Source organism: Cetorhinus maximus, chromosome 35 (assembly GCF_964194155.1).
Source record: "Cetorhinus maximus chromosome 35, sCetMax3.hap1.1, whole genome shotgun sequence".
NCBI classification, from domain to species: Eukaryota; Metazoa; Chordata; class Chondrichthyes; order Lamniformes; family Cetorhinidae; genus Cetorhinus; species Cetorhinus maximus.
This window is the reverse complement of record NC_135913.1, coordinates 10,796,275-10,812,489: the sequence shown is the minus strand read 5'-3', so window position 1 is coordinate 10,812,489 and position 16,215 is coordinate 10,796,275. Positions and strand designations below refer to the sequence as shown.

Genomic DNA, 16,215 nt, shown 5'->3' with positions numbered 1-16,215 from the left:
GTTAAGGCCAAAGTTACATTAGCCATCTGCTCAGTGAATGGTTTGGAGCAGCGTGGAGGGCCCGCATGGCCTGCTTCTGCGTCTCTTCCTTTTGATCTTATTAGTATATTATGATCCCGTTAATTTCGATTGTTACTATGCTTTCTGACTGCCATACCTCCACGTATGATATCCACGCTGGCAATTACCCTTCTTTGTCATGACCCCCAATTTCATTGAGTAGCTTTTTAGAAGGTACACTGTCAAACTAAAAAACGCATGCAGCCAAAATACAGCACATTGCCCTCAGTAATCTTCTTTGTTGCCTTATCAAATAAAAGCAATTTGATTAGTTAGTCATGGCCTGACTTACCTGTCAGTAAAGTTGCACTAGCTGGCTTGGGTTTGGTAGAAATAGCTTAGCACAGTTGTTTGAAAAAAACCACGTCACATCTTTTCAATTTTAAATCTTCTTAACATTACTGGCATTTGGGAACCATTTAAGATTATACTAATCTCTTATATGGGCCCTGCCAAGACTCCAACAATTGTATTGACAACTTTTGCTTCAGGTCTTGCCGAGCCCCTAGTCAAGCTGCTCCAGCACCGCTACAACACTGGCTTCTACCCTGCAATGATGACAATTTCCCAGGCATGTCTTGCACAAAAAAAGCAGGGGGAATTCAACCAGTCCAGTTACTGCCCCAAAAGTCCAAGCTCCATCATCAGTAAAGTAATGGAAGGGGTCACCAACAGTGTCGCCAAGCGGTGCTTGCTTAGAAATAACCTGCACACGGATGCAGTTTGTGTTCCACCAAGTTTACTCAGCATCTGAACACATCGCAGTCTTTTTCAAATATGATAAAAGAGCTGAAGACCAGGAGTGCGACGAGAGTGACTGGCCCTACCGCCCTGTCTACATCTTATACTATTGTGCTTCTCTGATCTGACAGTAAATTCTTAACCAGGAGCGATTTTATGTTAAGTCTCCTACCAGCAGCCGTGGTCGTAGAAGCTAGAATATTCTTACTTAAAGCTGCTGCAGTTATAAATTTGGCCTGATCATCACCTCTCTAGACAATGATGCACGATCCTTCAAGGACCCTGGTTGAATGCTTGCCATATTTGTCTAACTACGGTAGGTTCTTGGTGCAGTAGCTCCTGCTGTAGGCAGAAGACTCTCCTTGTCTTTAGGACTGTCTCTTGAACCTCCTTGGCAGCACAGGGAATTGCGTGCAAATTTCTTGGCCCAGAGGCCAAACGACACTGGCAGGTTGGATCTCTATGTTAAAAGGGTCGTTGGGAAGTAGTTGCTTTAGCGCAAAGGTGTTTTCAATGGTGCGGGCGCCTCAGTCCTCCTCACCATTGGAACATGAAAACCTTGGAGAGCTGGTATGTTCTTGAAAACCGGAATGGATGGAGAATTGAGTGAAGACCTCTTTAGATAATTGCCGGCCATTATGGGACACAACCTGGTGGACACTGTGATGTCTTTCAAATTCTTCCTTCAGGGACTTAACGCTCACCTCTCTGGTCGTCCTGTGTAACTGCATCACTTTGATTCACTGGGAGAAGTCGTCCACCGCGATGAGGTGGACTTGTCTTTATACACGAAGAAATGGATTCCTAAACATTCGCACGGTCTGGCAGGTAACTGTGGGCGGATAAGGGGCTCTCTCTCTCTCTCTCTCTCCGGACTGGTTTCCGCAGCACACAAACCAAGCACTTTGAGATGATTCCTTCATTTCAGACACCACACTGCAGACTGCACCCGTGCTCTCCACTCTGTAATGCCCCGGTGGCCTTGGTGGATTCTTTGAAGAACCTCTGGCTGAAGGGAGACTGGAATGGCCAGTTCTACACTAGCAGATCATCTATCACAGCGAATCGTTTCTTCTATTCAGAACGAACATTCATGATGTTGCCAGTTGTCCTCAGCTGTGGCCATCTTTGTAGACTGTAATGGTGGATTTGGACACACTCATCTTTCCACAACTGCTCGTGGTATGTTTGCTGAAGCTTTCCAGAGGTAGTTGATAATAGTCTTTTGACCAATTGTGAACCAGACTCCAGGTCGTCGACCCGGTTGACATCGTGTGCCGAAGGTAGGTCGCCTGTGTCTCTTGATAGTGTGGCTGCAGTCGTTGGTGTTTCTGTTGAACTGATGCTGTATTGTATGCAAAATTATTGAGGTGCAAGCAGAATTTCTGAAATCTGGGGACATCTTCTTAGGTTCCTTCTCACGATATTCAGGTTAACAATGGAGTCAAGGAACATCAAGCAAGTCCACTTGGCTGCCACAGCTTCCTTTTGTATAAGTGCATAGTGTGTCTCTGTGTCGGACATTAATACACTTATTGGCGGCATCCATCAAGCTGCACCTGGAATAAACTGCTGCTAGGCCTCTCGCCGCGGCATCCACTGCTATTTTAGTTGACAGAGATGGGTCGTAGCCAGCCAGGGTATCTGGTGAAAGCAGCATCTCTTGATGTGACTGCATTCTTGCTCTTGTGCGCACCACAGCACAAGGCCTGGGCCTTTTTGAACATATGTTAGGGGAGCTCTGTAACCTGGGTCAGGGGGTGCAGAAATTTCGCTAAATGGTTCACCATGTCCAGGAACCTTCCCAGATCTGGAATGGATAGAGGTATCGGAAAATCCGTAATTTCCTTCGTTTTGTGTGAGTTCACCACGATGCCTTCGCTGCTCACAATATGACCTTAGAACTGAATAGAGGTCATCGAAAACAGACAGTTCTCATTCAGTGTCAGCCCTGCTTCCTGAAGCGTTCTAAAACAGATGTGAGCCTCAAGTCGCGTTCCTCAATTGTAATACTATGGACAAGAACATCATCCGTATGACAGATAACATCCTATAGAACATGTAAGATCACCAACATTGTGTGCTGAAAAACCTCGATGCTGGGGTAATACTGAAGGGCATGCGATTGAAGCAGGTTTCGCCAAATGGAGAGATAGGGCTAGTCAGAAAATTGGATTGCTCATCTAGTGAAAGTTCCCAAAAGCCACTGATAGCATCGAGCTTCAAAAAAAATGTGCTTTTGGATAGTTTGTCAGGCTGCCGCCCAGCAAAGACATCGGGTTGACTTGTCTCACCACCAGCTTGTTGAGTTGTGGAAGGTTGACACAGATATGAATGAAGCCCTTTGGCTTTGGAACTCTGTCGGCTGAATGACGGGCCACATGGCCCCCATTTTAGTCATCTCATTCAGTTGTTGTTTCAACTGCTTTATAAGCGTGTTCGGAATATTCCGTGGCGTGAGCAAGCACACGGAATTGGCATCATCTCTCAATATAATGCTGCGTAAAATCTTCAGTCATCTTAATTCAGTGAAAACTTTTCAAAACTCTTTCTTAAAATTAGAACGAAAATCTTGCTGGCTGATCTCTTTTTTTATGGAGGCTAAGGTCGACAAAGGCTTTCCTGCTGAGGTGGATTATTATTGCTTTTTTCGACTGTCGTGTTCAATTATTTTCTGCTGTATTTACTTGGTTTGATATTGGAGTGTTGCGTGCAGTATAGCTTTAATTGGGTGCTCATTTACGGATGTTCTGTACAGCTATAGTGTATGTGGCCTCAGATGTTGCTTCACCAGCTATGGATCCTTATCTTAGAGGACTATCGCACTGGCTCCGATGGACAATTTGAAGTTGGTGAGGTGAATGTTTTGAGAGAAGTCAGCATTCCTAAAATAGGATCTGGGATCCTTTGGATACTTAATGGAACTCCTTCCTGGTGTGACAAATCAATTGTTTGAGATTCTCCGCATGACAGAATGTCTTAGCTTTACACAGCATTCCAAAGTGCTCCAGCACAGCCAGTTGCTGTTGAAGTACTGCCAAGAGATTTCTGGACATTGTTTTCACCTGTGAGGTCTTTTGGCTCCATAATGGTGACATGTTCTCCCAACAGCCCGTGGTGTCTTTGGGTGTTGCCTTCCTTGGACTGGTGTCTCCCTGCCTTTTGCTTCTTTGTAAGCTGGACAGTTGGATTTGCTCTATTTCATAGATTAACTTTGTCATTTAAAATGAAGCAGTGTTTTTGACAGGTTTCAGCTTTCCTAACTATTTGGATGGCTTTTTCTACGTCTAGTCTTATTTTCCCTATATGGGAAGGGACAGCATCAACCACTCTGGCTATTATGTATCTGTGATGGCCTCTGGCTTACGATAACTGTCGTCACAGACTTTAGTCCATCTGTATAACTCATTTATTAAAAAGTTAACGGGCTCTCCAGCTTTTTGGACCTGCTTGTTGAAGTTTCCTCGCGCTAAAATTTTATTGCTTCTTAAATTACAATATGTATCGAAGGATTTCAGGGCCTCGTGAAATTTACCTGAAGATTCATTTAATTCTTGCCTCAAAATGACGTAGTCAAATGTCATTCATCCTGAATACAATTTTGCGTTCACTTCTTCAGCCTCTGTGTCCTTACCTGAAGCTGTGTATGCCTTAAAAAATGTCCGCCAAAGCAACCAATTGTGCGCCTGATCTGCCCCTTGGATAAGTAAAGATTGGCCTGGTAGTGTTGATTTATTATCCATGTCTATTCGTTTTTCAGCAGAGTGCAGTATAGATTTAATTGCTGGCGCACTTTTAGAAGTTGGCGTTCAGTAACCGGTTTTTTTCACATCTTCCGCGCTAGTCTGGTTTTGGCGGGTTCCTGCGCGATCGCGGACCCGATCTCAGAGCGATTTATTATCTTTGCAGCAAGCCTTTGAATCGACCGTTTGGTCTTTCTCGACGCTTTCCGAGCGTATTTCCCCGAGCAAAAGTGATTTGCGGTTTTCACTGAAGCGTTAGACGTGTTTTTTTTTCCAAGTGATTTAGGCCGACGACTCGGGGGCCCAGCTGGACGCGGGGATTAACGAAATCGATTGTTCTGCACAATTGATGCCCTGAATACTTTTAAAGACCAGTTCAGCCTTTGAACTGCGTTTTAAATATTGTTTGGCTTGCTCGCCCTTGCGAACTGGCGAGGCTCATTGACTCTGCAATGGATGGGATTACACAATGACCCAAGACGTGCTCTGGTGGAATCCTTAATTTGCATAGTGGATCTCCCTTTTGCCCTTGAGCCTCCAGGTACGCAATAGAGTTTCTCCTTAGGCGTTCTCCAGATGTTCCCTTCAGTTCTGTTGGCTTCAGGCAGGTCAGAACGGGGCTCCTTTATTATTTGTTTTAGATTTCAGGGTATTTCCCCAGCTTCTCTTGAGCTCTGGGTTCGGTAATTAGTTGCCACCATGTTGTAATGGTTCTGTACATTCGCCTCAGGAAGAAAGTTCAGACTGTTAAACAGTCAGTTGTTATTGGGAATGCATCGCCATATACGTAAGCACCAGAGTAGAACCAGCTAAGAACTATCTCCATGTTTTTTTTCTACACAGGTTTCTCTTCCATGTCTGTCCCATGCCCTAAACTGTCTGTCCCATGCCCGAAACTGTCTGTCCCAGGACTACTGTCATGTGATTCTACATGAGACCGTGCGTGGCGCTGTTTTCCAGTCCCACATTAAACCTTACTATGGCATGTAACCATATTCCACATTTGAACTTAGTTCCATCATGTCAGCCATTAATATCGACTGTACATAGCTGAGACGCAAATATTCATCCATCTGGCACCGCACTAATTGCAGCCTGCCAAGTTGAAAATGTCTCTTTCCTTCCTAATCTCTGTTGTCGGCCCAATAACCAATTATTTTTCCATGCTAATATATTACGCTAAATCCCATAAATCCTAAATTAGTGTCAGCACCTTTAAGATTATAAAACGGATGCTCTCTGAAAATCGAATTTTAACATTCACTTGTGTTGCCCTTATGCTCCACATAATTGAACCCTCGAAAATTCTGATAAGATTGCCACACTCAATTTCTCCTTCACGAATCTATGTTGAGTTTATTGGACTACATTATGATTTTCCAATCGTTCTATTTGCACAATCCGAATAGAAAAAAATATCGCTTTGCCTAGCAGTGATGTTAAGCTAATAGACCCTCGATTTCTTTCTTGCCCCCTTCCTATATATTCGGGTTTCTTAACTTTCAACCCTTGGGAAATGTTCTGGATTCTAAGTAATTCTGAAAGATCGAATCCAATGCATCCGCTATGTTTGCAGTACCTCTTCTGTAAAACTCTACTCTCCAACCGGTAAGGTCTGGGTGATTGTTGGCCACTTAGTGCCATGAATGTCTCCAGTACTATGTTTTTGCTGATGCAGATTTCCTCAAGTTCCTTATATTCACTTGATATTTTGATTCTGGATCGTTTCTGAGGCATCTCCGCATTCCGCATTATATTTCACATTTAATCTGTGGGTCAATGTTTAATCTCGCAATTGATTCTTTTTTCCATCTGCACAATTTATAGAAACGTTTAGAAACTTTTTGAAAGATAGCAGTTGGTGCAATATCGCATTTTCTTTACTCGACCCTTGTAAATTTTAGGTCCCGTTTTGCTGAACTTTAAAAGCTTTCCATTCCACTCAGCCAGGCGACATTATGCTATCTTCAAATCTCATTTTCCTTATGGTTACTCCACTTCTCTTTTGTTGTGTGGCTGATGAACCTTAAAGGAATGTATACGTGTTTAAAATTGTGTAGTCATTATTTTAATTATAACTGTTGTTTATCCTGAATCATATGCTTAAATTCCCTAAGTACATTTGACAGCTCGCGTTCCAGTGCAATTTGTTTGCTATTTTGAGAGTCATCATCCGAGATTCAGGGTAAATCACATGACTTCCGAAAACAAAATCTTACGTTCGACCATATTATTTTCACTCTTCCTTAGAACTCATTTTCTGTAAGGTTATTAATTAAACCTTCCTCATTGCACACTACTAGTTCTAAAATGGATCTGAACTAGGTCCAGAACCCTTGTTGGGCCGTAGACATACTGATGCACAAAATTATCATGTATACGTTGAGACACATTTCCTCTGGGATTCCTTTCTGTTGATGAATTTCAATGGCAGGAGTTCCGTGGACTGACTTGTTCAATTTTGACACTGCTGTTCTGAATGCACTGAAGCGGAAACAGCTGTTTGTTTGTTAAGCGCCTGTAACTAACGCGAAATGTTGTGCAAGCTGCTTTACTAATCTGGAAACGAATTGTATTATAAAGGTGATCTCATAAGGATCGCAGTTAAATTCCAATGGGAACTGCAAAACAGGGCTGTACGCGAAGATTCTTCTGAAGAATGGAGCGGCCAATAATTCTACAGATCAAGGATATTTACTATCCCGTGCTCGTAGCCATTGGCACTCCTGGTAAGTCAGTATATCCTGCTGTCTGATAGCTGTTGAATATATGATTATGTGACAGAATGAGATTCTCCTCCTTAGCTCATTTATCCGGGCCGATAACTTTGTCAATATGCGCGGAAAATTTAGGAGCCCATCTCTAGCTGAGGGGCTCTGCTGCTCGGCAGATTAGGAGAATAGGTTTCCTCGCTTTAATAAGAGTGGTCGAGGCTGATTTGCGTCACTCCAAAATTTGGTAGATTATTAAGTGAATTGTATGTTTTTATTCATCCCTGGAATTCTGGCAAGCTCAGCATTTTTTGACGATCGGTGATGGTTGATATGTTGATCGCTGACTACTTTAACTTGATTCTTCTTCTGACTGTAAACTTGTACAGTCAACAGAGGCCTTGAATTTTTTTAATCAATATTTTTGTTGCTCCCAAACTTTCGGCTGGAACATTTTTACTTTTCGAACAGCAGCCGCTCAGTTTCCGAGCAGCTCCCTCCCGCGCCTTGTAAACAGAAACAGAGCAGCGTTTTCAATTATTTTGAACGATATTTATTCTCTTCTCAATCTTTGATTTGGACTGTTTTTTTTTCTGTTTCTTGTTTGGAAATTATATTGAACGTTAATAGCATCGATTGCCGCTCGCACGATGCTAGTCTCCACGTAAATTGCCGGAACGAAATGTAAAATTCAGTCATTTGCACCGAGGGCCTGAAGTGGGAACTCAGAAAATGGGGGTGGTAGACCTTACTGTGCAAGCTCCAGGAAGCGATGTTTTAGCGCTCACAATTTAGCAAAACAATTGTCTATTCATATATATGTAAGATAACTGTTTTACTACAGGCTAAATTTAAAACTAAGTTATAGAACCATCCAATGTTTAATATTAAGAACTTTCTTTCCCCAGAACTGTAATGCTGCTGCTAGGCATTCGTATCGCATTGTTTCCTTTTCAAACTTGCCTTGTCAATGACACCCACTCCCTAGCTTCCTGAATCCGATTCCGACTACATACCTGACGCCCTAATCTGTTGTAGCCTGTGCCAGGTGATATTGTTTTCTTTCTTCAGGTGAGGTCGTACTTTTCACGGTCACCCCTCTCCTCAAAAAGGTCATTTTTACCCAGAGTCCTGCCCCATCTCCAAAACCCATTTCCTCTGTAAAATTTTGAAATGCATTGTTGCCTTTTGAATTTTGAGCATATATTTTTCAGAATGCCATGCTTGAATTCCTCGAGAAAGATTTCGCCCCAACCACATACCAAAATGTATTTTTATCAAAGTAACACATTACATTCTATGTAACTGTAAAAGTTTATGCCGAGCTTCCTGGGCCTACCTTCAGACGCAGTTGACCAAGCCATCCTGCTCCAACATTCTACATTGTCTTGTGGTGAACTGCACTGCACTCTCTTGGTTCTATGGGAATGGACTGATTGATTACGGGAAAATTTTGATCAAATAATTTGGAGGTTTTTTTTCCAAAGAGCTAACAGAGGCGGTTGATGACGACAATGCTGTTGATATGGTGTGCATGGACTTCAAAAAGGCATTTGATGCTATCTCATCAAACAGACTTGTGGGAAAGGTAGCAGCTCATGCAATAAAAGGGACAGTCGAATTGTAGATACAGAATTGGCTGAGGGAAAGGAAACAGAATGTTTTGCTGCATGTGTTTTTTTCGGTCTGGAGGAAGGTTTGTATTGGAGATCCCTAGGGATCAGCAAGGGGACAAAAATAAAAATACCAGGAAAAACTCAGCAGGTCTGGCAGCATCTGCGGAGAGGAACACAGTTTACGTTTCAAGTACGTATGACTCTTGAACAGAACTCGAAACGTTAACTGTGTTACTCTTCGCAGATGCTGCAAGACCTGCTGAGTTTTTCCGGGTATTTTAATTTTAATTTTTGTTTTTGATTTTCAGCATCCGCAGTTTTTTTGCTTTTATATCAGTATGGGGACACTTGGTTTCCCTGACATGTGTTAACGACCTTTGTGTACATGACAAAATTCCAAACGTTGCAGATATATAAAACCTTGCGGTATTTTGAAATGTGAGGAGGATAGTTAGAACATCAAAGGGAGTAGAATAGTTGGTGGAATATCCATACAGGTGGCAGATTATGTTCAATGCAGAAAATTGTGCATTGATTCATTTTGATAGGGAGAAGGGTGATATACAATAAAAATGTACAGCACTAAAGGGTGTGGAGGGGCAGAGGGACTTGGGTGTATATGTTCAGAATAAATTAGTATTGCTGATAAAGGACATGTTGTCGAAGATTTTTGCCTTGCAATCATCAGGACAATCGCAAGAATACCAAAGTCAAGGGAGCAACAATTGATACTGTACGATACGAGAGTCCTGAATGGTTGACAGGTAGAGTCTGAATGGTAGAGGCGTTGCTTGGAAAATGCACCAGCTAATGGTGACTGATGGTTACCTGCGAAGCATTATTTAAAATTATAAAACACGCAGCTTGGCTCTCATTCTTCAAGGCATTACCCCGCGGAAAGGACGAGCGAATGGCAATGACTTATTTTGTTTAGCTGAAACAGGCGCTATGAGTGCACATGTTCTTTCTGTCTGAAAAGAACAGGGTCCTGTGTATTGATACACTGCAATCCCGACTGACAATCTTAATTTGGTTGTCAGCCTTATACTTAACACGGTGAGAAATATTTACCAAATGCTGACCAATCGCAGAATCACATCTTATTCTAACACTGTGTTTTGAGTTTTGAAAAACAGGCTGTTTCGTACCGTCAGCATTTTCGCCTTGCGAACAGCAGAAGGAATATATTGTTTGATACGGGGCCTGCCGGATCGTATCAAACAGAATGTTGATTCTGCTGTGCGCGCCGGCAAGGTGCAGACTGCACCCAACCAGGCAGTGTTTGAAGAACTCCTAATACAGTGTCCAACATGAGATGTGATTCTGCAATTGGACAGCGTTTGCGAAAATTTACCCTGACATTGGTATTCTTGCGAATGCCCTCAAGAGTGCAAGACGAAAAGCTTCACAAAATGTCTTTTTTCAACAATACTCAAATTCTGTCCTATCAAACAAATATTTGTTCATGAATTATTGAAGGTGGCAGGACACGTTGACAGTGCAGTGAAAATAGCGTACAGTATCCTGGGCTTTATTGATAGAGTACAAGAGCGAGGGGTTAATGTTGCACTTGTAAAAGGCCTCAGTTCGGCGTCAAAGACAGGATTGCGTCCAGCTCTGGGCGCTTCAGGAAGGATGAGAAGGCATTACAAAGGCTACTGAATAGATTCAAGAGAATGGTTCCAGTGATGAGGGAATTCAATTCTGAAGAGAGATTACAGACTTTAGGATTGTTTTCCATAGAGAAAAATAGATTGACAGCAAGTTTGACGGAGGCATTCTAAATCATGAGAAGCCTGGGCGGAATAGATACAGATAATTTGTTCCATTTGTGAAAGGATCGAGAACGAGAGGGAACAGTTTTGATGTAACTATTAAAGAAGCAAAAGTGATATGAAGAGAAACATTTTGATGCAGCCTGTGTTCGGGTTTGGAGTGCACTGCCCGAGACTTTGGTGAATGTGATTCCACTGAAGGACTCAATGTGATTTATCTGAACAGGAAGAACGTGCAGTGTTACGGGAAGAATGGAGGAGGGGAGAATGATACTAGGTGAGCTGCTCATTCGGAGAGCTGGTGCAACCACGATGGGCCCTAACAATCCCGTGATTCAATGTGATTCTTTTTCATTTAATTATAGCCAGAGTATAGGTTGCAATGGTTTCTCTTCCCGCATCTGCGTCCATACTTCTGATATCGAAAGCACTCCAAGGATTTCTAACTGCCGGCTTCCTATGTCACATCAACATGCTGCCCCTCGTCGAAAAAACCCTAGAACGTAACAATTGTTTTCAAATGTACAGGGACTCCATCAGGAGCTCACCAAGGCTCCTTCAGCAACATCTTCCTAATCAATGGCCATCTAGAAGGACAAGGACAACAGACACGTGTGAACACTACCACCTAGAATTTCACCTCCAAGCCACTGATCGTCCTGACTTTTAAATATATCGCCATTCCTTCAATGTCGCTAAGTCAAAATCCTGGAACTCCCTCCCTAACAGCATTGTGGTTGTACCTACACCACATTGGACGCAGCGGTACAAGAAGGCGGCTCATCATCATCAGCATTTAGCGATGCGCAATAAATGCTGGCATAGCCAGCGAATCCCACATACTATGAATGAATTTAAAAAGTACACTGATGACACCCAGCTCTGCCTCGCAATCCAACGTCTCGATTCCTCCACCTCAACTAAATTATCAGGCTGCTTACCCCACCCACATTCAGTACTGAATGATCAGAAATTTCCTCTCATTAAATATCGGAAAGGTGGAAGCTATTGTTTCCGGTCCTTTTAAAGCTCCATTTCCTAACTTTGACTCTTTTCCCCTGCTGAGAAATTGTCTGGGGCTAAACACGACTGCTTGCAAACTGCGTGTGGGAGTTAATATTGAGATTAACTTTTGACCATATATCCCTTCCATCTCGTAACCGGTATTTATCCATCTCCGCAACATTGCCCAACTTTGCCACATCTCAGCTGATCCGCTGTGCAAACTTTCATTCTAGCCTTTGTTAACTGCAGACTTTGCTGCTCCAATGCACACCTGCCCCTCCTCCTACATTCTGCCTCTCTTAAACTTGTGGTCATCCAAATCTTATCGTGCCTATGCTCGCTGGCCTACATGATCTCCCGATCAAACAATTCGTTGACTTTAAAATCCTCACCTTTGTTTGCAAACGCCAACTTCCCCACTGTTACGTTATAAAGTTTAACACTTTGTTCGGATCTGATCGATATTAGTGGAATTAAAGGAGACAACTGATTATAAGTGTTACTTTATTACATTTACACAACCACACGCAATAACATCACGTCCTTCTGCCCGTCGGGGACACCGCGGCGACGGCTGTTCGAGAGATACCTCATGTTCCTTGGCACCGGTCATGAACCCTGTCCACAGGTGAAGGCACAATTGTTGTAGCAATAATCTCACATCCTTCTACAAATTGTGGACCCCGCGGCGGCGGCTTGTCGAGAGATATCTTCAAGTTCCTAGCCACCGGTCGCGAACCCAGTACATAGGTGAAGTCGGAATTCGACTGGAAAGTCCCCGCCTTTATAGAATGGTATAAACAAAGGACTTATCTTGTTTGCTTCGTTCTTTCTCGAGTTAGTCACAGCCATCTGTTGTTTGCAAGTATTAGACAGTTTATACTATATTAACCCATGAGTATCATTTTGAGACTGTGACAATCCGCAGATTTCCACACCCAGGCTCCCTCCTCCGTCCCAGCCCCAACACCCATTACCCCAAGGTCTCGCCCATTTTAAGTCTGAAATCTCCTCCAACCCCACAGACCGCGGCGACATTTCCAACCTTCTAAATCGGGCATCTTGGACATTCCCAGTTTTAATTGTTCCTCCATTCGGACCCTGCTTTGGACTTGCTCCCTGAATTTCCTGCCACAAACATTCTCGCCTCTCTACGTCTCTTCCGCCTTTCAAGATGCTCCTTAAAGTTTCATTCTTTGGCCAAGATTTTTGCCACCGTCCTAAATCTTCCTCACGTGCTCCCTGTCTATTTTACTATTATGGCACTTCTTTGAAGAGCCTCGAGACCTTTTATTAAGTTAATGGCACTATATAAATATAAGCTCTAGTTGTTGCTACTTACATCCCATCCTTCCTTAATCGCAAAAACATTGGAATAGGCTGCATTTTAACGTTGTTAATCATGGAAAACAAACTGCTGTAGTAGAATTACAGATAGTTGACTGACGACTCATGTATTAAAATATCATTGGAAATTGCAAGCCCTCCACAATCATCACCCTACTATGCACCATTCTCCTGCACCCGCTGCACCCCACCATCCCTGTTCCCGACTCCTGTCTTGAGTTATTAGCGCCTGGGTCTCTTAGATGTGGGTCACTCACTTTTATCGTTCCCCTACCTGATTCCGAATGAACCTGTTACCTTTTGAATGAAATATGTATGAAGGGCATTCAGTGTTAAATTGTTTATTTGATTGGGAAAAAAATGCCATCTTTGCTTGCCTAATATTCTGGAAGGAAACCGTGCTCTCAATTGTAAGTAGAAGGACATCTGTAAATTTCCCCGCAATTTGTGGCCAGGTGTTCCTGAGTGTCCCCCCATTATTTAACTCTTCTCCCTCTTTCTTACAGTGAACCTACTGACAATAGTGACTCTCTGCAGAGGAAATTGCCACCTTTCCAAAAGTATCTCTATATACATGGTGTCCGTGGCTGCAGTGGATTTACTGGCCACGCTCGTCAATAGAATTGGGCATCAAATTATCAGGGAACGTTTTCCATATTCATTCCTCTCCTATACATTTATTTGTAAACTTATGTTGTACATGACTTCTACGAACGTCGGTTTGTCCGTCTGGTTTACAGTCTCCTTCACATGTGACCGGTTTGTAGCTATATGTTGTGAGAAGCTGAAAACCAGGTATTGCACAGTGAGAACTGCGTCCATCATCATAATAATTGTTTCTGTGCTAATTTGTTTAGAGAGCATCCCTTTTTGGTTTGCATTTGAACATAAAATAATAATTAACAATATTCAGTGGGGTTTCACCCCCAGTATGTCCTTTCTCAGGTCGCCTGCCGGCGGAGCCTACTTCAGATTACAAAGTTTTCTATTTTCATTGATTCCTTTTGCTTTGATATTACTGTTTAATTGTTTAACAGTCAGACGCATTATCATAACCAATATTACCCGCAGGAGACTTCGGGCTCCCAGGACTGGGAATCAGCGTGATCCAGAGATGGAGAACCGCAGGAAATCCATTATTTTATTGTTCGCTCTGTCGGCAAATTTTATATTGTTAAGTCTGATATCGGTAGTGAGTCAGTGGACTGATGCCCTGGTTCTAATATTCCGACGAGAATATATAAATCCTGCATATATTGTCAATGAGACCGGATATATGCTCACCCAGTTGAAGTCTTGTATAAACACATGCATTTATGCAGCGACACAAACGAAGTTCCGGGAAGAGCTCGTTAATGTGGTGAAATCTCCTTGGAAATTTGTTTTGTCGTTGGGTAAATATATGAAAAAAACAAAGCCAAACGTCCTGCCTGGTTAGAGCACAATTACAGCCCGTGATTCCATATAGAATGGCCAACTTTCCGTTTGGATTAAAGGGGTTTGTTGTCATTGAAAATCAACAGGAATCAGAATTTCCTGAATTTAGTGCCGTGTGTTTCATAGCTACTGCTCTCCGAGACTGTACCGCTCAATTCCCTGATGAAACCTTCCACTTTACATCCCAGATTCAAAGGGAACAGTCGAGATTGAGGTTCAAATATGGAGTCGAACATGTGGGAATCAACATTTACTGCAATACACTTCAGCTACAGGAATAATACTCTCTGTTAAATTAATTTATCGCATCCTTTAGGATAGAAGCAATGAAACGGGTGTTGAAAACTCGATTGTTTATCGGTTACCTGTAATTTTGGTGTGAATGTTACAAACCCTTGGTGCCTCCATCAGATTCCGCCCTCCATTGTTTCCAGGGGTAAAAGAAGAGCGTCATGTCCGTGATCTGTATCAAATTATTAGGCAAGAAGAACTTGGCTCAACGTATTCACTTAAACTCTCAATTGGTCGTGAAAATGTCGGTATTTTAAAAAAGGGGAATGGACCATTCCAACCAGCCAAAACTTGTGGACCTTTAGCCTCCACCCAAGTAAATAGTCCCAACAATTTAAACCGGCATGTATGAACATCACCTGCCTATTTCTATTCACCAACATATTTATTTTCATCTTTATTTTGGAATACTTTCTGTCTCTGCGAATTCCACCATCTCCCAGTTGCCAGGTAAATATTTTTGTTCACCATCAATTCTAAATGGTTCTGACATTGAATATTTTATATCTGACGTTTAGTTCTTGACCCCTCAACTAACGGAAGCTATCGGCATCCATTTGTCCCGTCCTCCTGAATGTTAACCAGGTGGGCACGACTCAACAAATAAAATCAATCTGGCTTCAGTAACCAAACTCCTGAGCGTCAGGGGAGTGCAGTTCAGACATCTAAATAATAGTCTTGTTTGTAGATGGTTGTTTCCTTAGTTATACTGATTAATGATAAGATTAGCTTTGATCACATGTCCAGTCCCCTAAATAACGGGTAATGGAGGGGCAGATTCCAAACAAATAACAACAGGCCGATCCCCGCCTCCACCCACCCCACCCTACCCACCCCACCCCCATATATTTTCCTAGCCAAACAGAAAGGAGAGTATTTTTCTGTACTGAATATAATGCATTGCATAATCTCGAGGCGTCTGTGTACGTGCAAACACGAAACTATGGTCACGAAATGCCAACAATGATTAAGTTGTTCAAATGAGCTGTTCAAGGGAAGGCCAAAACTACTAAATGAGATGCTTAACCACGTTCTGAAGAGTGTAATACATTAAAGGAGCGCATGGGGGACGGAGACATAATAGAGGTTGTGGTAAATATATCATCTTAAGGAGGTCAGGTTTAGTGTTGACTTTAAATATATTAACCTTAATAACAGGCACTGTAAAAAAAAACAGTTGATCAGGCTATCCTATCACGCATTCAAGCCTTAGTGCTTTTCCTTTCTTTTGCGGTAATATTAACCTTAATCTTTGCCCTTTCAACGGGGAAGTAACAGCCTTTGGAAAATACTCTTTGAATAACTCAGCCTACCTTGCACAAATGGTCAGTTCTGGAATGAAATAATAAGGGATTATACTTTATCCACCCATTGCTTACTATGTCACTATTTTAATGATGGCATAGTGGTATTTTTACTTGATTAGTCTTCAGAGACCCAAGCCAATGCTCAGGGAATAGCATTCAGAGACCCATGGTCAATGTTCTAG

General features: G+C 42.5%; 1 protein-coding gene across 1 annotated transcript in view; it reads right to left on the bottom strand.

The window, feature by feature from the left end:
- LOC144672030 (NACHT, LRR and PYD domains-containing protein 3-like) overlaps positions 1-16,215 on the bottom strand; it is a 977,887-nt gene that overhangs the window by 271,130 nt on the left and 690,542 nt on the right. The window lies entirely within an intron of this gene.